The sequence below is a fragment of the Bubalus bubalis genome, chromosome 8, assembly GCF_019923935.1.
Source record: "Bubalus bubalis isolate 160015118507 breed Murrah chromosome 8, NDDB_SH_1, whole genome shotgun sequence".
Classification (NCBI taxonomy): domain Eukaryota; kingdom Metazoa; phylum Chordata; class Mammalia; order Artiodactyla; family Bovidae; genus Bubalus; species Bubalus bubalis.
The window spans coordinates 20,798,474-20,821,930 of record NC_059164.1 but is presented as its reverse complement, the minus strand read 5'-3'; positions in this window follow the sequence as shown (position 1 = coordinate 20,821,930).

The following is a 23,457-nucleotide window of genomic DNA, read 5'->3' as shown; positions in this document are numbered from 1 at the left end:
TGGATTGATTTAAACTAATACAAGAGGCAAAGCTCCTAGACCTCACTCTCATGAAGACTTTCTTTTACCTTATTAGGGAAACAAAAAAGAAAGTTATTTCCCAAAATAGACCACAGAGACAGGCATATAAAAAGTGTTTCAGGCAGAGGATTTGCATATGGTCTTAATTTAATCCCCCTCAGTCAATGCATGGAGCTGTCCCCTAGGCAAGAGCACGTTGATGGAAGTTGGCACCTTTAAAGGACCATGGCCTTGGTCTTTTATTAGACTCTTGATCGTTTTTTTTAAAAACATATTTCATTAGAGATGTAAGAATATTTTGAGCCCATGTTGGAATTTTCTTAAGGAACATTCAAAATACCCTCTATGGAAAGAAAACAAGTAATTTGACACACTATAAACAGTTTATAAATAATTACATAGAACGGACTTTAGCAGTGAATATTCCCAGATTTTTTTAAACTCTAAAGTAGTTAATTAGCTTATCTGTGTCACAGAGTTCTAAATATCTAAAGATATTTTGTGCCACAGAGCTCTAAAGAGATGATTAATACTTGCTTGAACAGTAACCAGATAAAGGATTTCAAGTACACCTTTAATGGAAAATATTTTTCCCTTTTTCTCCCAGGTTACAAGAGATAATTCTTCATGTATTAACCAGCCAGTAGGCAAATGACAATTGGGAGAAATATGATTAGTGTAATTTTTCCCTAGATATTAAAAAAAAGTTTACTCTGACCTCTATGTATTAAACAAAAAGGAAACTATTCTCACTATTACACCTCCGAAATGACTTACTAGTTAACAAAAATATTAATTTTGCAGTAATAATGCTGCTTTTAGTGAAAGTATATATACAAATTCAAGTAGTACAGATTATACTTACATATTTAAATCTGATTTTATTAATAACTTTAATTTTTTTAACTGTGTTAGCAAGATTTCTGAATAAATTATTTCACAACAAAGGTTTTCAGGAGAATGCTGCTGCTGCTGCTAAGTCACTTCAGTCGTGTCCGACTCTGTGTGACCCCATAGACAGCAGCCCACCAGGCTCCCCCGTCCCTGGGATTCTCCAGGCAAGAACACTGGAGTGGGTTGCCATTTCCTTCTCCAATGCATGAAAGTGAAAAGTGAAAGTGAAGTCGCTCAGTCGTGTCCGACTCTTAGCAACCCCATGGACTGCAGCCCACCAGCCTCCCCCATCCCTGGGATTTTCCAGGCAAGAGTACTGGAGTGGGGTGCCATTGACTTGATACATATATGAGATGTTATCAGAGTCCAGGGATAATATTTTTAAAATGTCATCTATTAAACAACACAAATTTTGCATATAATAAAAATTACATTATAGCCTATAAATTAATTTCTAAGAACTCTTATCAGACATATATTTATTATGAATATTTTAAAAGTGTGACAGAAAATACAGCATGCCTGTGATGCTAACACTTTTATTTTGAGGTACAATTTCTCAGCTTACACGTTTTGGTAAACACAGAGTTAATGGCTTAATTTTCTTCACATCTAGTATTCTCTCTCCCACCGTCCCACTTCCCCTCCCTCCCTCCCTCCCTCTCTCTCTGTCTCTCCTTTCCAAAATAAAGGCAATATCTTCTACACAGGTAACTCTTCCTATTAACATCTAATATATTATACATATGGACTTTTCTGGTGGCTCAGTGGTAAAGAAACTGCCTGCAATGCAGAAGATTCACATTTGATCCCTGGGTGGAGAAGATCCCCTGGAGAAGGAAATGGCAACCCACTCCAGTATTCTTACCTGGAAAATTCCATGGACAGAGGAGCCTGGTGGGCTGTAGCATGCCTAGAGCCATGGGGTTGCAAAAGAGTCAGACATGACTTAGTCACTAAACAACTCAACAGTATTATATATACACTCCTTTTAAATAATATATGACACATGAGCATGTACCTATTTGTTTAACTCATAATAGCTGCTTCCTTCTCAGGCCCCATTCTCATTATTTACTTCCTACAAACATCCTTTCCAATGGCTGGTGAAATTATTGCATCTCTGCGTATAAGAATTCCCAACCAATAATTCAGCTTAACAATATAACAGGAAGAGAGATCATTTAGTTTAGAAATTAGTATTGTTTCTGCACAATTATTAAATCCCACTAAGTATTCCCTGAAGTCAACTTCAAATGTTATCAATCAAAATTCAGTCATAGATTTGGAAAAAGAGGATGGGTTATTAATGACTGAAAGCTGCTGTATTTATTGAGCCACTGTGACTTTTAAAGCTCTGTTTCAATAAACATGAAGGAATAACAAAGAGATAAGATATTCTTTTAATTCTTAAAGGCATTAAATTTGAACTCAGAGAGGCTGCATAAAGAGAGATGTTGTATAAATACAACAGATACTAGTGGAAAAGGAGAGAGAGAGGCAGGAATAAGAGATAATTAATTTTTAGGATTAGCAAGTGGATTGTAATATGAAATAAAAGGAAACAAAAAGTGGGAGAAAATTATGATTTTAGGACTAACATATTAAAGTAGGCAGCAAAGGAACCAACAAATGAGGTTGAATTGGAGGTGACTGAAGGAAAAAACTTGAAAAGAAGATGAGATCTTATAACTATGGTTGTCATTTTAGGCATATTGTAAGCATGCGAAGATGGTTAAAACCACCGAAGTCACTTCTTCCCAGAAACTCATATTAGAGGCACCAATTAGAGTTCAAAAGCTAAGAGGGAATCTCCAATCTCAACAGTGGAAGGAATGCAGAGCAGCCCAGAGAATTAAATAAAAGAGGGCAAGAATTAGACAGCACTGAAAAGGGTTTGGTCACTAAGCTAAACACACTTAGAATAGAACTGATAGAGAACTAAGAAGAGATAAGCAACAGGTTTAAAACTAAGCCTGCATCTCGCATTTCATTCAAACTCCTATTCTAGGAACTACAATCTGGCTCAACTGAGCTAAACATGTGAAAATAAATGACAAAACAAAAAAGTCACTGATCAAATATAGAACCCTACTGTCTATGAATTTCTTAGTCATGAATAGTCTACTGATGATTACTCTTTGGAGCTATATGAAGCATCTATTTCAAATGGAATAAAAGAGGAAAATATAGGTAATGTTTGGTAGATTTTAAATTTAATGATATTTGCAAATCTGAGTTAACATAGAAAAAAGGTCTTTGATTTTGGGAACTTTGTTTCATTTCTTATTATGATAAACTCTCAAATTATCATTTTTTTTTTGTTACTTCTTACATTTACCACAAGCAACAGGCTGAGGAAGATATAGATCATTCCAGCCTAAGGAAATACCCTGCTTTTTACTGATATATAGATTTTTAGTTTTCAAATATAATTAATCATTCACCAGATTGATGCTTTACTACTCCTCTATAAATTGCTCTGGGAGAACCTAACCTGCTATTTAAAGTGTACTGATTCCTTTAAATTAATTTCCTTTTTAGATCCCTCATTTGTTCATGCTTCTCTCAGTTCTTGGCATTCACACCTACAATTATATTCTGCCTGCTGCTTGGAATTATCTAGCCCCTATTAGAATCTGCATGATTTCCCACACTTCAGATTTACATGAACATACTTGAAATTATAATTATAGTCTTGTATTTTTGTTCAGTAATTTTAAAATATCTGAAAGCAATGAATCTTTTGCCAACAGAGATTCTGGAACATACTCTACATAAATGGCTCTTTATCTTTTGGGGGTTTTGGACCTCTTTTAAAATTGGATAAATGTCTGTTTTTCTCTAGTAAAATGCATGAATGCACACAAACACACATTTCCATATATATTTAAATTATTTCCTTAAACAAATTTATTTACTTCCTTATTTAATTCAGGCTATGTAAATCGAGAACTTCCAGATGTTCAAGTTGGATTTAGAAAAGGCAGAGGAACCAGAGATCAAATTGCCAACATCTGCTGGATCACAGAAAAAGCAAGAGAATTTCAGAAAAACATCTACTTCTGTTTCATTAATGGCGATAAAGCCTTTGACTGTGTAGATCACAACAAACTTGGAAAATTCTTCAAGAGATGGGAATACCAGACCACCTGACCTGCCTCTTGAGAAATCTGTATGCAGATCAAGCAGCAACAGTTAGAACTGGACATAGAATAATGGACTGATTCCAAATTGGGAAAGGAGTACGTAAGGCTGTATATTGTCACTCAGCTTATTTAACTTATATGCAGAGTACCTCATGCAAAATGCCAGGCTGGATGAAACACAAGCTGGAATCAAGATTGCCAGGAGAAATATCAATAACCTCAGATATGCAGATGACACCACACTTATGGCAGAAAGCGAAGAGGAACTAAAGAGACTCTTGATGAAAGTGAAAAAGATGACTTAAAACTCCACATTCAAAAAACTAAGATCATGGCATCTGGTCCCATCACTTCATGGCAAATAGATGGGAAAACAATGGCAACAGTGACAGAATTTATTTTCTTGGGCTCCAAAATCACTGCAGATGGTGACTGCAGCCATGAAATTAAAAGACACTTGCTCCTTGGAAGAAAGTTGTGACCAACCTAGACAGCGTATTAAAAAGCAGAGACATTACTTTGCCAACAAAGGTCCATCTTGTCAAAGCTATGGTTTTTCTAGTAGTCATGTATGGATGTGAGAGCTGGACTATAAAGAAAGCTGAGTACCAAAGAACTGATGCTTTTGACCTGTGGTGTTGGAGAAGACTCTTGAGAGTCCCTTGGACTGCAAAGAGATCCAGCTAGTCCATCCTGAAGGAAATCAGTCCTGAATATTCATTGGAAGGACTGATGCTGAAGCTGAAACTCCAATACTTTGGCCACCTGATGCGAAGAACTGACTCATTTGAAAAGACCCTGATGCTGGGATTGACTGAAGGTGGGAGGAGAAGGGGATGGCAGAGGATGAGATGATTGGATGGCATCACCGACTCAACGGACATGATTTTGAGCAAGCTCTGGGAGTTGGTGACGGACAGGGAAACCTGGAATGCTGCAGTCCATGGGGTTGCAAAGAGCTGGATATGGCTGAGCAACTGAACTGAACTGAATTTAAAGAAATACTTGGTTTTTAAACACGGATCTATAATACCAAGAATATAACCAATTAATACACAGAGAATGTAACCTGACACATTGCTTATCCTCTTTTTAAAATAAAAAATCCTCTGATCTTCAATATTCTTGTCCAAAAGGTAGACATTTACCTCTTGATACTATTTAAGAGGATAAGTATTTTATAATGAAAGAAAGTGAAAGTGAAATGTTAGTTGTTCGGTTGTGTCTGATTCTTTGGGACCCCATGGCCTCCTGTATTAATGAAAATGAAACACCTGCAGTGTACTTTAATCTGTGAGGCACTTAATAATATTAGTTTCTGTCTCCCCAAAGACACCAACTAAAGGTAGATTTTAGTTATGAATCCTATCTATTTATGATTGTTTTGATAAAATTTCTATGAACTCCAAGTGACTCTCAATTAATACTTTTGCAAACATTCTATCACAATAAATTATCCTTTCCCCTCATAAAGCTTTTTTTTTTAAATAAGACAAAGGAGTAGCTAATTTTAACATGAGAAATTGGCCAAGGTTTCCCAAAGCATTTTAACTGGATATTGAAAAATTTGAAAAATTAGAGTCATGTTGATAGATTAAACTTTTAGGAAAGAGCATTTTTGGCTGAGGAAATAGAAATTGCTAAGAAATGAAGACTCAGATGTGAAAGAGCAGTCTAAAAGCACAGTCTAAGAATTACTCATTTTAGTATGAGTAGTTTATAGGATGTGTCTGTTGTCTAGGAGAGAAGCAGGTATAAATGATGTGGGAAGAAACCATTTAATTAGGGATCAGATGATGAAGAGAAATGAAGCTGCCAGGGGTTTTTCTAAAGGCAGAAAAGAGACTCCATAGGTTTCTAACCAGCAGAAAGTGAAGAGGAACTAAAAAGCCTCTTGATGAAAGTGAAAGTGGAGAGTGAAAAGGTTGGCTTAAAACTCAACATTCAGAAAACAAAGATCATGGCATCCAGTCCCATCACTTCATGTGAAATAGATGGGGAAACAGTGGAAACAGTGTCAGACTTTATTTTTTGGGCTCCAAAATCACTGCAGATGGTGACTGCAGCCATGAAATGAAAAGACGCTTACTCCTTGGAAGGAAAGTTATGACCAACCTAGATAGCATATTCAAAAGCAGAGACATTACTTTGCCAACAAAAGTCCGTCTAGTCAAGGCTATGGTTTTTCCAGTGGTCATGTATGGATGTGAGAGCTGGACTGTGAAGAAGGCTTAGCACCAAAGAATTGATGCTTTTGAACTGTGGTGTTGGAGAAAGCTCTTGAGAGTCCCTTGGATTGCCAGGAGATCCAACCAGTCCATTCTGAAGAAGATCAGCCCTGGGATTTCTTTGGAAGGAATGATGCTAAAGCTGAAACTCCAGTACTTTGGCCACCTCATGCGAAGAGTTGACTCATTGGAAAAGACTCTGACGCTGGGAGGGATTGGGGGCAGGAGGAGAAGGGGACAACAGAGGATGAGAGGGCTGGATGGCATCACTGACTCGATGGACGTGAGTCTGAGTGAACTCTGGGAGTTGGTGATGGACAGGGAGGCCTGGCGTGCTGCGATTCATGGGGTCGCAAAGAGTCGGACACGACTGACGACTGAACTGAACTGAACTGAGCCTTTACCTGTTACTCTGCTCTCCTGTTTTGGCAGTTGCCACAAACTACAACCAGAACATCATCTCAGCTAAATTCTACCTCTTCAAAATAAAGAGGCTCACAAGTTTCTATACAAATTTAAGGAAATGTACTACAGCCAAGAGTGCCACAGCTGTTTAACTACATTATGAATCAGACATCAAATGAAACTAAATGGGGAAGACCTTAAGAGTTTTGGATTTGATTCAGGGCTCAGTTTATGATACTTACAAGATTAGGATTTAATGCAGGTATGTATACTACAGCATATTAACTATAGTTTTTATGGTTTCCTTCTTCCCAGGCTATTATTTCATGCCAATATTGTGATGAATGTAAAGAATACCATATGTGTGTGCAAAAAGTAACATAACCATTGTAATAGAATGAATTATTATTACCATAAACTATCAGTCTCAGGATGGGAAAGACTATTCACTGAACAGATTGTGTGAAAAAAATAGTACCAGATGGACCATTGTGTTGATCTGCGTGAATTCAATAGGATTTAACCCTGAAATGACCAATGTCCCTGTTTTGTTTTGTATTTTAACACCTCAAGGGTATCTTCCTTTACTACCTTTCTAGTCTAAAATATCAGAAAGAGCCCCAGAGGCACTGGCACCACCAATATACAGGACTGTGATTATCAAAATGCATTTAAAGAACTCAGTGATATTTCTATAGCTCTCTGGAGTCACATACAAATATAAACTGTCAAATCCAACACACTGATTTAATGGATAAAATATATGTGGAATTAAGAATCAAATTCTGTGTCTGACTTTCCTAGGAACGCAATGGGTGTCTGGAGAGGAATTTTTTAAATTATATAGTGATGCAATTTTCTTCACCACTCCAATAGGAATATAGATGATTAGGTTCACATGACTACAAACGTAAACTATGTGAAGTCCTGCGGTCGGAGGCTGTATGTAAATACATTTAGGATAAATTATTCCAAAGCAGTAAAAATATAATACTTTGTCATGCTAGCAAGAATGATCTGCTTAAGAAAATGTCCCTGTTGGTTAGAACTAGGTTTTAACTGTCTTTTGTCTGTCCCCCCACTCCCCATAATCGGTAGGGACATTCTTATCTAGGGGGTAATATAATGAAATCTAATTCTATCAGAACTTTACAAAGTTGAATCAATATGTCCTTTTTATTCTCCCTTAACAGAGACATTAAGAGCATTCCTATATTCTTTTTTAAACTGTTTAAATAAATATTAGAGTTTTTCCAGTAAAGTCTGTTTTGTACAGTGCTCTACTTAATAGCTCAGAATGCTTCTATCAGGAGAAAGACAAAATTGAGACCTCCTTGGAAAAAAATAATGTGTATCTTAGCTTACTTTCACAATAATTATAAACACATTTTACTTCAGATTCTTCTCCCCTGGAGAGGAGTCATAAGAAACCTCATAAAAATCAACTTTCCTAGTTTAAAAATAAAGGAAAAAGAAAAGAAAATGCTACATGTTCTACTCACCCTCTTTAAGTTTTCAGAAATCATAGACAAAATTTTAAAATATCCAAAATTTTGTTTCTGGCTGATCTAATCACAAAATCTTCTTTTAAGAAACAGCTATAAGCCTTCTTCATGACAATTCCATGAAAGCCATTTTGAGATTTATTAATATGAAATTTGGGGGCTTTCCTGATGGTTCAGTGGTAAAGAATCTGCCTGCCAATGCAGGAGACACAGGATGCCCAAGTTCAATCCCTGGGTTGGGAAGATCCCCTGGAGAAGGAAATGGCAACCTACTCCAATATTCCTGCCCAGAAAATCCCATGGACAGAGGAGCCTGGCCGTCTACAGTCCATGGAGTCACAAAGAGTTGGACACAACTTAGTGACTAAGCAACAACAACAAAATATGACATTCTAGCACTTTCAAAACATATTTACATTCAACTTCACATTTCAGCCTCAAAAAATTCACTGTATTAATACAGCAACCAACAAAGGAGATAATTTTTTCTGGTTTTTAACAGTGAGACTAGAGCAACTTGGCTTGCAAGCTGAGACATTAGGTTTATAGACTCAATGTGAAATAAAGTCAGTTATCACTGACTGAGAATCTTTAGATATTACGTACTCCCATAGAAAGTTAAATTTATTAATTCAAAATCCAAAATATATTTCAAGATGTGGGTATTTTCACATGATGAAACTGAACTTCTGAAAATGTAAGCACTTTGTAGACATTGAGTGCATACAGAGATATTAATAGCACGTCAACTTAAGTCTATTTGGCTCCAAAATGCAAATTTTTCTTCACTTACATGACCACCCAGTGTCTCTACATCTGGCATGATGGAGTGAACACTCAGTTACAGGTAAGTTAGGAATAAGAAGGTGAGGAGTTTTTTTCAACTGGGTTTACCTAATAAGATAGTCCAAGAAAGGGCTTCTCAACTGCTGGGTTTATAATGAGAAGGGTAGGCTTCCTTATTGAATAAACTACTTTGCCCCCTTTTATTCCCAAAGAAATGACAGAAGAAGAGTCGACTTTCTCTCCCGTCTTGAGGTCTGCTCTCCAGAGTTCTCCCTGCCAACCCAGTGCCATCCACCCTGCAAAGTAGTCTCCATTATTTTGTCCCATGAAATAACCGCTCCCTCAGTGGATCTCAGTGAAGGCTAAACAGACTTGATTGTTTTTTTTCCCTTTTTTAAACATACTTAATATCTTCTTCGATGGTCCTATGAGGACTGATAAGAATGAGATACACTGAAAGTGAAAAGGAATAAGTTCTTCTAATCCAAATATAAAAATCTGTCTTTGATCCTCTATTATAAATTCTTTCCTTTCGTTCACATTTTTCTTTTAAAAGCCTTTTCTCAGTGAGAAACTGCTTCCATGATTCTAATAGTCAAAATATGAGAATCATTAAAAATCATAAGTGAGAGTAAATATAGATATTTCTGATACTGAACTCTATTTTAAAATAACTACTTATCACATATTTATTTATATAAATATGTATTCTGTTGATTGCATATTTTAACATGTTGCTAAACTATGGGAAAACTGTCAATTTTTTAAAAAAAAACTTTTTTATTTTAATTCTCCAATAAAAAAAGATGCTCCCTTGAGGAAGGAGAAAGGGGAACTTATCTTCATTCTTCTGACAAATCTTTCATGATGTTTTCTCTTCACATTTCTATAGCTTCCTAATTTTAATAAAGTTATTTGACATGTTATTAAGAGACCTTCCAAGTACCTCATTAATTCCTAAGAAATATGTTATTTACTGAAATATCTGAATGAACAAAATGATATTTGTTTTCTTTTAAGGAGGCATTAGTTGGCTCTCCCCCAAAATTAGCTTACTAACCATAGCCAATAGTGTCTGTTTAAGCAAGTCCCAGAACAAGGTCACAGTATTAAGATTAAGCATTAAAGAGTTGAGCTGCTATTACATGTAGAAACTTGCATGCTCTAACAAGGCAAGAGCATGTGGAAGTTTTTGGTTCAAAAAAGTTCCTCACAAATAATGTTTTATATGCTTCAAAATTGCTATGAGACTAGATCTGAATGTTCTCACCACAAAAAAGAAATAAGTATGTGATGTGATAAAGATGTTAGTTAAAACTACTGGTGTTAACCATATGGCAATATATAAATGTATAAAATCAACACACTGTATACCTCAAATTTACACAATGTTTAATGTCAATTATACCCCAAAAAATAAAGAAAAACTAATTTAAGCAATTATATCATAAGAATCTCAAAAATTATCATAGAATTTTTCAACCTTAATAGTGCTCACTTTTTTTATAAGCTAATACTACATCAAATATACTCTCAGGATAACTTTCCATGTTCAAGGAAACAAGGTTAGGATTTTTTTTAAGTTTGGGAAACACTGAACTGAAGAGATGTATATTTGATATCATATAAAAAGAAAAACAATATGAATGAATTTATTCTTTAAGCTTCAGTATTCAGTTTTATTTTCTACATTTGGGGTACACTGCTTACTCCAATTACAATTACCCAACTAAGTTTTTAAACACTGATTAGAATCAGTTTTTCAAAACATAAAACATAGCTCGGTTATCAGTCTTTCCGCAAAGGATGTGCAGGGTATTCAGGGTTCATGGAGGGAGTGGGCAACGTCTAGACAATCCAGGTTATCTCATAAAAAGAAGTTAACAAGGAAAAATAAAGCTGCTAGAAGACCTGAAAAGAAAACCTCAGGAGAATTGAGGCTGCCTAGAAAGTTGCTGTTGCTAATACCATTAGGGACAAGGGTGGGAGTGGGTATAACTGGAGCCAACGGGCTGGGGCCATCAGCTGTCCTGTTGGATGGGTTCTGGGACCAGTGAGAGAGAGACTGTCCCGATGGAGCTGAAACCCTGGAAGTTCCTCCTCAAATAACTGTTGGGAATTCTTGAAAAATGAATTACATTAGTCCACCAGGAAGTTGTTTTTTTTTTTTTTTTTTCCTACCTTCAAGAAATCTTGTTCAAAATGGTCACTTGTCTAGCGTATGATTTTCCCTGTGTGCTCTACAAGTGGACACTGAGTGAAGTGAAGGTCACTCAGTCATGTTCGACTCTTTGAGACCCCATGGGCTATACATTTCATGGAAGTCTCCAGGCCAGAATACTGGAGTGGGTAGCCTTTCCCTTCTCCAGGGGATCTTCCCAACCCAGGGACTGAAGCCAGGTCTCCTGCATTGCAGGCGGATTCTTTACCAGCCAAGTTCTTAGGGAATCCCTACAAGTGGATACTAATGATAGCAAAATAGAATCATTTATCATCTGATAACTGGCTTCACTAAACTATTTGCTGGCCTTTCACATTCCTTCTCCTACACTGATTCTCAAAAGGCCAGCTAAATCCAGGCTGTGCTTTAGCAAAGATTTACAGAAAGCTCAGGGACACTAATGGAAAACGAAAAGAGGACAATTTCAAAGTGGATATTTACCAGCAGTCTGAGTCAGCTGAGCACACATTACTACAAAGAGCATTCTGCCCAGGCTACCCCTCAACTTAGGACCTACCAGCCATTATGTTCAAGAGCTGGTATACATTCTGTCATGTCACCTTGTACCCGAGTACAAGCCCCAGACCAGACAACACAATTCAGAGGCGCTACTCAAATCCACAATGAAGACAGATCATATAGATGTGCAAAGTAATGTCATTCTTTAGTGCTCTGAATGAAGTGATTTCAAAATGACATTGAAACTTTCTAACGAAAAACTCCATTAGATCATTTTTTTTCCCAATACCCACCAGAAAAGATCAGTCTTCTTCTTCTAAACAAGAGTAGTAACAGGAGTTGTAATAATTACATTGCTAACATCTTCAAATTAATTCCACATTTCTCACCCATAGGGTTCCAGCAGTATTAACCAGACTCAGAGTATCTCTTCATGAAGTCAGGTACATTGTTAAGCTTTTTATATACATTCTCTTTGGTCCTGCCCTAAAGTTGACAAGAATTACAGGAATTAACAATTAAAAAAAAAAAAGCATAGTTCCTTACTATACAATTTATTTCCATACAGATATGATGCCAGTATAACCGAAAAGAGAGACAATCCAAGATGTGGCTAAATTTTATTTGGATTTTCTGAGAGGTTTTCTTAGGAGGTGACCCTTGAGATGGACCTGATGGGAAAAAGGAGCCAACTAGTTGAAAATATGAGGGAAAATATAATTGTTAAGAAAGGCAAAGGCTTTTGGATCACAAGTAAACTTGTTATAAATGAAAAGCAGAAAAGGGAAGTAAAGGAAGAAAAAATGTAGTACAATAGATAGGGAATAAGAAACTATCTTAGGGAATAAGAAACTTCTGTAACCAGAAGAGGAATAATACAAGTCCTTGTGGAAATTTTAAGGGTCTGATTTTTTTCCCTAAAATGTAGGTGAAAGTCACTGGAGGATTTTAAGCAGGAGAGTGATATGGTTTGATTCTCATTTTTAAATTATTACTCTGACTGCTGAGAATAGATTGTGGGGAGGAGGGAGACTAAAGGAGGGAGGAGGGTTCAGGATGGGGAACACATGTGTACCTGTGGCGGATTCATTTTGATATTTGGCAAATCTAATACAGTTATGTTAAGTTTAAAAATAAAATAAAATTTAAAAAAAAAATCTATTACATAAAATAAAGTGACTGATGACAATTTCTTGGGCTAGGAGGGAACAGTGAAGCTCAAGAGAAACACAATTGTTTTGGAGGCAGAGCTGACAATCCTTAATGGATTGATTGCATGTGGAATGTGAGAAGAATCAAGAGTTTTTTGCTTTTTTATTTTTTTCTATTTTTGCTTGTTTGGGGGTTGGGTATCTGAGTAGAACAGAATCAAGTAGGAACGGGTTTGGGGGGTAATACCAAGATTGCAGTTTTAATCTATTTACTTTGAGACCTATTGAAATCTGAGTGAATATGTCAAGCAGGCATTTGATATTGAGCGAAGATTTACAACTAGAGATATACACCTGTGAGTCACTAAAGTATAGACGGTGTTTAAAGTCAGACATTTATAAATGACTTTTTAGAGAGTATGCATTTGAGAAAAGTATAGTGTTCAAGACTAAGCCCAAGGTCTCAGAATTACAGGTTATGTGTGGGAGGAATACTAAGTAAAGTTTAAATTGAGCTAAAGGAGTTAGTTGGTAGCAAGAAACTCAGGAGAATAGGATAGGATAAAAAAAAAAAATTCAGTAAGAATGAAATGGCCTACTAATTGTCTGTTGTTGAAAGACCAAATAATATGAGGAGTGATGAAAAGTGAACTCTTTCTTTGGCAAAATGGAGATTGTTGATAATCTTGACAAGAGTAGCTTCAACAAAGTGTATAAGAAGAAATCCCAGGAGTTCAGCAGACACCAGAATCATCATAAGACCCTACCTACCTGGAGCTCTTTCTAACAGAAACTTCTTCACATCATGTCTTTGCAAACAAGGAACCTTAAGGCAACTCATGTATAACTTACAAACCTACTCTTATCCTCCAAGACCACAGATGATTGGGAAAAGACTTTGAGGTGGTTTGGTCTACTTTATGTCAAGCCCGATGATAAGAGGCCAGATCAATCAAATTCTCTCCCTGTGGTCTGACTTTGAAGTGTAAAATATAAAGAATCAGTGCAAACTGAACTTACCAGATTGGCAGAGCAAGGCCTCAAGACTGGAGCTTCGATGGATCGTTGTTAACAGACATTAGCTATGAGTTACACAAAAACCATTCAGGATGGAGGATAAGATATCCACTTCTTAGCTCATAAGACCCACAGTGACTGGAAGAAGAGATGAGGACACTAACCACAGCTAAATGTCCACAAACCTCTTGATACTAACATCTCTAAGAGCCCTCAGAATCACGAGTAATTGCATTCCCAGTTGGTACTTTGGTTCCAGCTCTCTCCTAAGTCTTGTTCCATGGATCTCATAAGACATGAGGTCCTGTTTCGTGGATCTCATAAGACCTCGATTATCTTACTGCTGTAGCTCTTGCAGCCTTACAACAAACCTTTTACCCTTGAGGTTTCTGACTGTGGTTTTCTCCTAAGCAGTCAACAGATTCTCACTAATATAAAACACTGTACACAAGGAAACGTTTATCAGATACTCAGGATAAACAAGTTAAATAAATAAGCACTGATAGGGCATTCATAAAAACAACAGATTCAAAAAGTGACTTTAAAAAAGAAAGTGTTAATGTATCCTTGCAGTTGATGAGTATGTGTTGACTCATTGAGTTACTTGCACTGTTGTCATTCACTTTACACTAGAAAATAACGAAGTGTTGAAAACTAGAAGACAGGGCAGTTGATTCTGTATAGCGGGAGTGGCCAGAGCTATGTTTAATTTTTGCTCTTTTGCTAAGTGTTGCTGTTACTGATCACAGGGAGACACTGAAAAGTATAAGTATCATCAAATTACATGTATGTGTCTGGAGTGGGAAAAAGATAATACAAGGGAAATGCCATAATACAAAAGTTTTTTTGTTTTTTTTTAAATGATGTGCAATTAACTACCTCATTCTTCCTTTTTTCTTTTTCCAAAACACTGGAGGCATTTTTGCTGACAGAATTTTTTCTTTATCTAAGTGTACTTGATACACTTAAAAACACAGATAAACTTAAAAACACAGAAAGGAACACAGAAAAAGTATCCTTTCCTCTACCAAAATAAAAAAGAAAGAAAGAAACTCTATATACTATGATTAAAGATGAGAAAGGTTATTAGTTAAACTTCTCTTTTCTCTTGGCACTTTAAAAGTAATGAAGCTTGAGAAACTTACCTTCTAAACCCTGGTAACATGGTTGGTCAAAAAAAAAGAAAACAAATAAGAATACAAAATATATGTAAGTGTTGAGAGATTATCCAAATAAGCCTCCCAAGGCTGTATTATGATAAAGCTGATGATTAGGACCATAAAACAAGCCTTCTCAACCTTAAACACATCACACATCTCTTTAGGATGCTAAATATACTCTGGCAGAATGTGAGCAGGCTTTTTCCACTGCCCAGATCATGTGATCTTGAGCCCCTCCAGCTGAGCTCACCATTAAAGGCCCCAAACAGCTGCAAGGCAAAAATCAGAGATGCCTCTGCTTTGTTTTTAATCACAATCTACTCAATAAAAAATCAAAGGATTCCACAGAAAGTCTAAGTTTGCTAAGGGAAGATGAGAAATACCAGTATTTGATATTTCCTTCCTGTTCTATAAGTAAATCTCAGAGAAATTATTAAATTGCTTCTCATTTCAATCAACAGCATAACCGAGAAAGAATAGGATTGCCCCACATTCAGAAAGAGGTAGTGGGTAAATGGGGCTTCCCTGGTAGCTCAGCTGGTAAAGAATCCACCTGCAATGCAGGAGACCCTGGTTTGATTGCTGGATCAGGAAGATCCCCTGGAGAAGGGAACGGCTACCCATTCCAGTATTCTTGCTGGAGAATTCCCATGGACAGAGGAGCCTGGCGGGCTACAGTCCATGGGGTCGCAAAGAGACATGACTGAACAACTAAGTACAGCACAGCACAGTGAGCAAATACTCAATTTCACACAATAAGCATTTACACAAAATTCATTTTTTCCAATTTCTATGCCCTTTGTCATCTGCTACTCTCCTCCTCCTCTTCTTTCTGGATTAACCCATATATAGATATGAAACTGAAAGTCACTCAGTCGTGTCCGACTCTTTGTGACCCCATGGATGGTCCAAGGAATTCTCTAGGCCAGAATACTGGAGTGGGTTGCCATTTCCGTCTCCAGACAATCCTCCCAACCCAGGGATCAAACCCAGCTCTCTTGCACTGAAGGCGGATTTATATTTATGCATATAAATATATATGCATATATATGGATATATATGTATACACACAAAAGCACAGATTCATATGCATAATAAAGAAAATATAGTATGTATTTTTCTGTCAACAGGCAACTAGGCTGTTTCCATGTCTTGGCTATTGTAAACAAAGCTACAATAAATATGGGAATAGAAATTTCTCTTCGAGATTCCAATTTCATTCCCTTTGGTTACATACCTAGTAGTCAGATGACTGAGGGCTTCACAGGTGGTGTCAGTGGTAAAGAACCCACCTGCCAGTGTAGGAGGTGTCAGAAAAACCTTCATTTCCTGGGTTGGGAAGATGCCCTGGAGGTGGGCCTAGCAACCCATTCCAGTATACTTGCTTGGAAAATCCCATGGACAGAGGAGTCTGGTGGGCTACGATACATAGGGTCGCAAAGAGTCAGACACAACTTAAGTGATTTAGCATGTGTGCATGCACAAAATGGCTGGATCACATGGTAGTTCTATTTTTAATTTTTTGAGGGGCCTCAATATTGTTTTCCATTATAACTATATCAGTTTTTATTCCCACCAAGAAGGTACAGGGTTTCCTCTTCTCCACAACCTGGCCATCACCTTTTACCTTTTATCTTTTTGATAATAGCTATTCTAACAAAGTGTGAGATACTGTCATTAAAAATGCTGTGTCATATATTTGAAATTTTCTAAGCAGATATATCTTAAGAGTTTTGATCATGAAATAAAGAAAGACAAAAAAGAAAGAAAAAGATATATATGGGGATAAATATGTAAATTAGCTTGACAGTGGTGATCCCTTGACAATGTATACACATATCAAAACATGAAATTGTATATCTTAAATATATACAGTTTTTACTTATCAATTATACTTCAGTAAAACTGGAAAAAAAAAAAAAAGGAAGCCTAAAGGATATAAGCAATAGTAAGATTAAACCTAGAAAGAAAACTTTGCCTTAAGACACAGGCTGTGTTCATTCTCTTTCAGTGAGAAACCAAACTGAAGCAAACATAACATGAATTTTTGCTACACGCTTGCAGACTTTTGTCTGCAACAGTCCTTGTGGGATATAAACCCAGGACCTATACATAAAAGTCATATATACCCTATAATTGTTTAAAATGCATGAGTACAAGACCATTTCTTTGAAGTTCTTTTACTTTGGTTTTTCATTTTTAGAAACTCATTGATTTGCTTCCTGATATGCCACTAATAGTGAAAGTGTTAGTCATTCAGTTATGTCCGACTCTCTGCAACCCCTGGACTGTAGCTTGCCAGGCTCCTCTGTCCATGGGATTCTCCAGGCAAGAATACTGGAGTGGGTCGCCATGACCTCCTCCAAGGGGTCTTGCCAACCCTGGGATCAAACCCGAGTTTCGTGCATTGCAGGCAGATTCTTTACCGTTTGAGCCACCAGGGATATACCACTAGGTCGCTGAAAAATATAGACTTACATTTTATAAATAAATGCAAAGCCCAAAGACTTGAATGAATGTCATGTGTTTCCTCTTTACAGCATAAGAAAAATACACATTAATTATAAAACTATTATCTTCAAATGTCTTTTTTAAAACTATAACATAGTTATACATAGGTGTGTGTATATATATAAATACATATATATAAATATATATATAAATACATATATATGTATAAATATATATACATACATAGGTATGTATATATATAAATATATATACACAAAAATACATATTCTCACACTTGTGTATATAACTACATGTTACACATATGTATATCTATATGGTATATATCAGTTCAGTTCAGTTCAGTCGCTCAGTCGTGTCCGACTCTTTGCAACCCCACGAATCACAGCATGCCAGGCCTCCCTGTCCATCACCAACACCCGGAGTTCACTCAGACTCACGTGCGTCGAGTCGATGATGCCATCCAGCTATCTCATTCTCTGTCATCCCCTTCTCCTCCTGCCCCCTAATCCCTCCCAGCATCAGGGTCTTTTCCAATGAGTCAACTCTTCGCATGAGGTGGCCAAAGTATTAGAGTTTCAGCCTCAGCATTAGTTCTTCCAATGAACACCCAGGACTGGTCTCCTTTAGGATGGACTGGTTGGATCTCCTTGCAGTCCAAGGAGTATCAAGAGTCTTCTCCAACACCACAGTTCAAAAGCATCAATTCTTAGGCACTCAGCTTTATTCACAGTCCAACTCTCACATTCATACATGACCACTGGAAAAACCATAGCCTTGACTAGACGGACCTTTGTCGGCAAAGTAATGTCTCTGCTTTTGAATATGCTATCTAGGTTGGTCATAACTTTCCTTCCAAGGAGTAAGCATCTTTAATTTCATGGCTGCAGTCACCATCTGCAGTGATTTTAGAGCCCCCCAAAATAAAGTCTGACACTGTTTCCACTCTTTCCCCATCTATTTCCCATGAAGTGATGGGACCAGATACCATGATATTCGTTTTCTGAATGTTGAGCTTTAAGCCAACTTTTTCACTCTCCTCTTTCACTTTCATCAAGAGGCTTTTTAGTTCCTCTTCACTTTCTGCCATAAGGGTGGTGTCATCTGCATATCTGAGGTTATTGATATTTCTCCTGGCAATCTTGATTCCAGCTTGTGCTTCTCCCAGCCCAGCGTTTCTCATGATGTACTCTGCATATAAGTTAAATAAGCAGGGTGACAGTATACAGCCTTGACATACTTCTTTTCCTATTTGGAACCAGTCAGTTGTTCCATGTCCAGTTCTAACTGTTGCTTCCTGACCTGCATACAGGTTTCTCAAGAAGCAGGTCAGGTGGTCTGGTATTCCCATCTCTTTCAGAATTTTCCACAGTTTATTGTGATCCACACAGTCAAAGGCTTTGGCATAGTCAATAAAGCAGAAATAGATGTTTTTCTGGAACTCTCTTGCTTTTTCCATGATCCAGCGGATGTTGGCAATTTGATCTCTGGTTCCTCTGCCTTTTCTAAAACCAGCTTGAACATCTGGAAGTATATATTGCTTCAATAACAAATGAGAAACCTATATTCAAATAAATGTAATGTAAAAAATATAATATCTACCAATGATGGTAATTTGCATAACAGTGAGAATATATCATCTGATTTAATTTATATAAAAACATAAAATTATAAACCTGCCATCACATTCAATGTGTAGTAAATGATAACTCAGAGAGTTTCATTATTTTTAACTTTAGAGTTATTCACATCCACACTCTTTTCCTCCTTCTCCATCTCAGGATCCCCTTTTGCTATTCAAGTGCCCCAACCACAGCTCCCACTTACTTAACAGACCTTCCGAGATCTTCACAACTAATTTTAAATCTCTGGCTTCTGATTTTCCAACTAGACATTGTCTCTACTTCAATTATGAAATAGGCTGCACTCCAAAGATTGTCATTCATGCATCTGAAAATCACTATAGATATTACCATAGGATCAATAATCATGTAAAATACTGTGTAAAATTTTTAGTTCCCAGATGAGCCTGCAAATATCAATTTGCCCATGATGTTTCAAAGCATTATATATGCAAATGAAGGAGGGAGGAGGGTTCAGGATGGGGAACACATGTATACCTGTGGCGGATTCATTTTGATATTTGGCAAAACTAATAGAGTTATGTAAAGTTTAAAAATAAAATAAATTAAAAAAAAAAAAAGCATTATATATGCAAATGAAAAGAGTGTCACAGGTCCCATATATCACAGGTTAAAAACAATTCTGCTTCAGAAAACTACTCAAAGAGTAGCTTTCTCATCTTTATAATGAGATGAAAACATCTATTTTCCTATTTCCTAATTCTCTGATTTTTAATGTGTTTCCTGCTCCTCACATACATTCACTATTGAAGATAAAGTGGAGAATAAAACTATGTCTCTCCTCTCTGTATCTTGAATTTCTGTTAGAGAGAGAAAATTATACAAGTAAATTAGATAGCTACAGAAGATTGCAATCACAACGTCAAAATAAAAATTTCTTTTTCATGTAAATGTGAAATTTCACATTAACTTAAGCCAGGAGTATCCTTAAATTTTACATAGTATTGGAATAATATGAGATACTCTATTTTGTAAGTTGGAAGAGTTGGACTTTGATGAGGACCAATGTTATTAGGAATGCCTCTAAACCCCAAAATGTTGCTGAATATCCTCAATCTCCAGGATAGAGCTTTTCCGTGAAGAAGCATTCAGGAGGAAATGGGACTCATGGGCCTGAAATTTCTATGGGGCCAGGATGAACAAACTCCATTATAATGTAAATTTCTACCATGTGCAATGCCAATCAACTTCCTAAGTTTCCCAGTGTTGGGTTTCTTTGTTTTGTTTTTCATGTCTTCAAAAACTGGCCTAATGTTTCATTTTTATCAGTTGCTCAGTCATATCTACCTCTTTGCAACCCAATGGACTATAGCCCACGAGCCTCTTCTGTCCATGGAATTTCCCAGGCAAGAGTACTGGAGTAAGTTGCCATTTCTTCCTCCAAGGGATCTTCCCCATCCAAGGATCGAACCCACACCTCTTGCATCTCTGCATCAGCAGGCGGATTCTTCACCATTGCACCACCTGGAAAGCCCCAGTGCTTCCTTTCCCTTACCCTATACGTTACTTTTAACAGAAAGTTTTCTTCTTTAACCCCAATCTGTCTTCACAGCAACAAAAATGATCCCACATTTCCATTCAGGTTTTGAGTAAATTTTTATAGCTAATAAGCTGGAAGATAAGTGACATGCACCAAGATTGAGCATTTCTATGCTTCATTTTTTTCCACCACTAAGAAAAACCAATACAGATAATAAAAGTAAAAAATAATACATTTAACTTACACTTCAGGGTAAAGTATTGCTGAGATAGTAACAAATCTGAGAAAGCTACTGAAACAACAGTCAGCAGTTCACTTAGCAAAAAAGGCAGCTTAGAGCTGCTGCCAGCCTTTCCTGCACAGTGGGAAAAAATAGAAAATTGTACCTCATCAAAGAGGAAAACATGGAAAAAGAAAATTTCCTGGAAAAAGATATTTCCTCTTTGTGGACAGAAATGAAAAACACATACAGCCCTTTCCAGTACACGGTCCCCCTTCAGGGCCAACTGTACAGAGAACCCAGACACAGACATGATTAAGGGCGGTGAGGTGAACTTTTGTGCTTAGTCCTGTTGCTCTTTGGGGCCCCATGGACTATAGCCAGCCAGGCTCCTCCTCTGTCCATGGAATTTTCCAGGCAAGAATACTGTAGTGGTTTGCCATTACTTACTCCAGGGAATCTTCCCAAACCAGGGATTGAACCCACATCTCTTACATCTCCTGCATTGGCTGGTGGATTCTTTATCACGGAGCCACCTAGGAAGCCCAAGGTGAACTCAGCCAGGCCTTGGAAACCAGCCAGCCCTGGTCCACTACACTTTAGCAGACTGTCTGGAAAAGGCAAGGAGGAAGAAATATGGCCCTGACCTGAAACTAGACCTACTAACCAGTGACAAATAGAAAACAGAATTTCGTGCAAACACTTACATGTAGAGATGGGTACATCATGACAGTAGGGACTCCAGTAACAAGAAACAGATTCTCAGAGGACATGGTGCCAGGGGAAGTAAGACCTTCAAATGCCAGTCAGAACTCTACTCAAAAGCAAAGACTAGAAAGGGAGCTGGATAAGCAAGGTAAAAACCTGACCCAGAAGGAATGTGGAGTTTGAAAGTTTATCAAGACAGACATTCAGCCACAGAGGAACAAGCCAGAGAGCTTTGATCAGACAACTGTGCGGGAAGTAGGTCAGTGAGTCCCAGCGGATGGGTTTTAAGCTCCTCAATTGTCTCCTAAAATTAGGTATTATCTTAGGGATCAGAAGAGAGCTGAGTGGTGATTTAATTGCTCCTATCCCTTGGACATGACTGAGTGAATAACACACACATCCCTTGGACAGAGGAGCCTGGCAGAGTTGCAAACAGTCAGACACGACTGAAGTGACTTAGCACACATACATCATAAGGTAGATAAAACCAGATAAGGCTTAACATTCACAGCTATTTATAATATTTTTAACCATAGACTGACAATTTAGTTCTTCTATGGCTGAGTTGGGATAGAGGTACAGTGGAAAATGGTACCTGAGATCATGAATACAGATCATGAAGTGGGGAAAGAGACACCCTCAAGTAAGGAGCAGGCATAAGCAAAATGAATAGGGGAACCTATTTTGAAGTCACAGCCAAGAGGACCAACAGCTAATGGGAGTTAAGCAGAGTAAGTTGGAGATTACCCCATAGCATTATTTTTCATATATGTCAAACCTTTGTTCACAATCCCAGAAAATATCAACTCCATTGTGCTTTTTATAATACTGACATGTCCTTCTAGTTATAGTCTGGAAAAACAAACAAGGAAACCCTTCAAAGCAGCCAGAAGTAATCGACATTGACCGGCAGTCCTATTTTCCAAAGTATTGATATCAAAAGGAGAGAAGACAGTTAAACACAGGAGGGTACTATCTCCTGGATAAGGAGCTCAGAAAACAAGCTCAGCTTTGCCGAACACCAAAACAAGAGACTCACTACTTTCTAATCCCGCCTTTTTGTTCTGAAATTGAGTCATATAAAAGAGCTATAAAACAGTAATTTGAAAAAAATATGGTTCTACTTCTACAATATCAGTACATTTTCATATCATGGAGATAGCCTGTAGCAAAAAGAAGTAAGACATTGGCAAGGTTAAGAGTAAAAAGCTAATTCCATTTCATATAAGTAGGTGGGTAAATCTTTCTTTTAATCAAAGTCATGTTTTTATAGCTTCTATTACCTCTACGCCACAGCTGCAAGAGAAAGAAGACAGAGACCATAGATAACTTCACGATATCAGTTCCAAATGCTAGCATGGCGACGTTTAACTTTTTCTCATTAGGAAGAAATGGCGAAAAACAAATAAATAGTAACTGGCAAACAAAAACACTGACTTGAAATTCTGTTACAAATCCTAAGGCATCTAACATGGAAGTGTTAGTCACTCAGTCGTGTCCAACTCTTTGCAACTCTATGGATTGTAGCCCGCCAGGCTCCTCTGTCCATGGAATTCTTCAGGCAAGGATACTGGAGTGAGTAGCCATTCCCTTCTCCAGGGGATCTTCCCAATCCTGCCATCAAACCCAGGTCTCCCACATTGCAGGCAGATTCTTTACTGTATGAACCACCAAGGAAGCCCAAGAATACTAGGGTGGGTAGCCAATCCCTTCTCCATGGGATATTCCTGACTCAGGAATGGAACCCAGGTCTCCTGCATTGTAGGTGGACTCTTTACCATCTGTCAGATCAGACAGTAAAGAATCTAACGTATACCTGCCTACCTAACATATACCTACCTAATCTAACGTATACCTGCCTACCTAACGTATACCTACCTAATCTAACATATACCTGAGACATAAGCCACCATAAGGAAACAAAATGAAAAGATCTCTAAG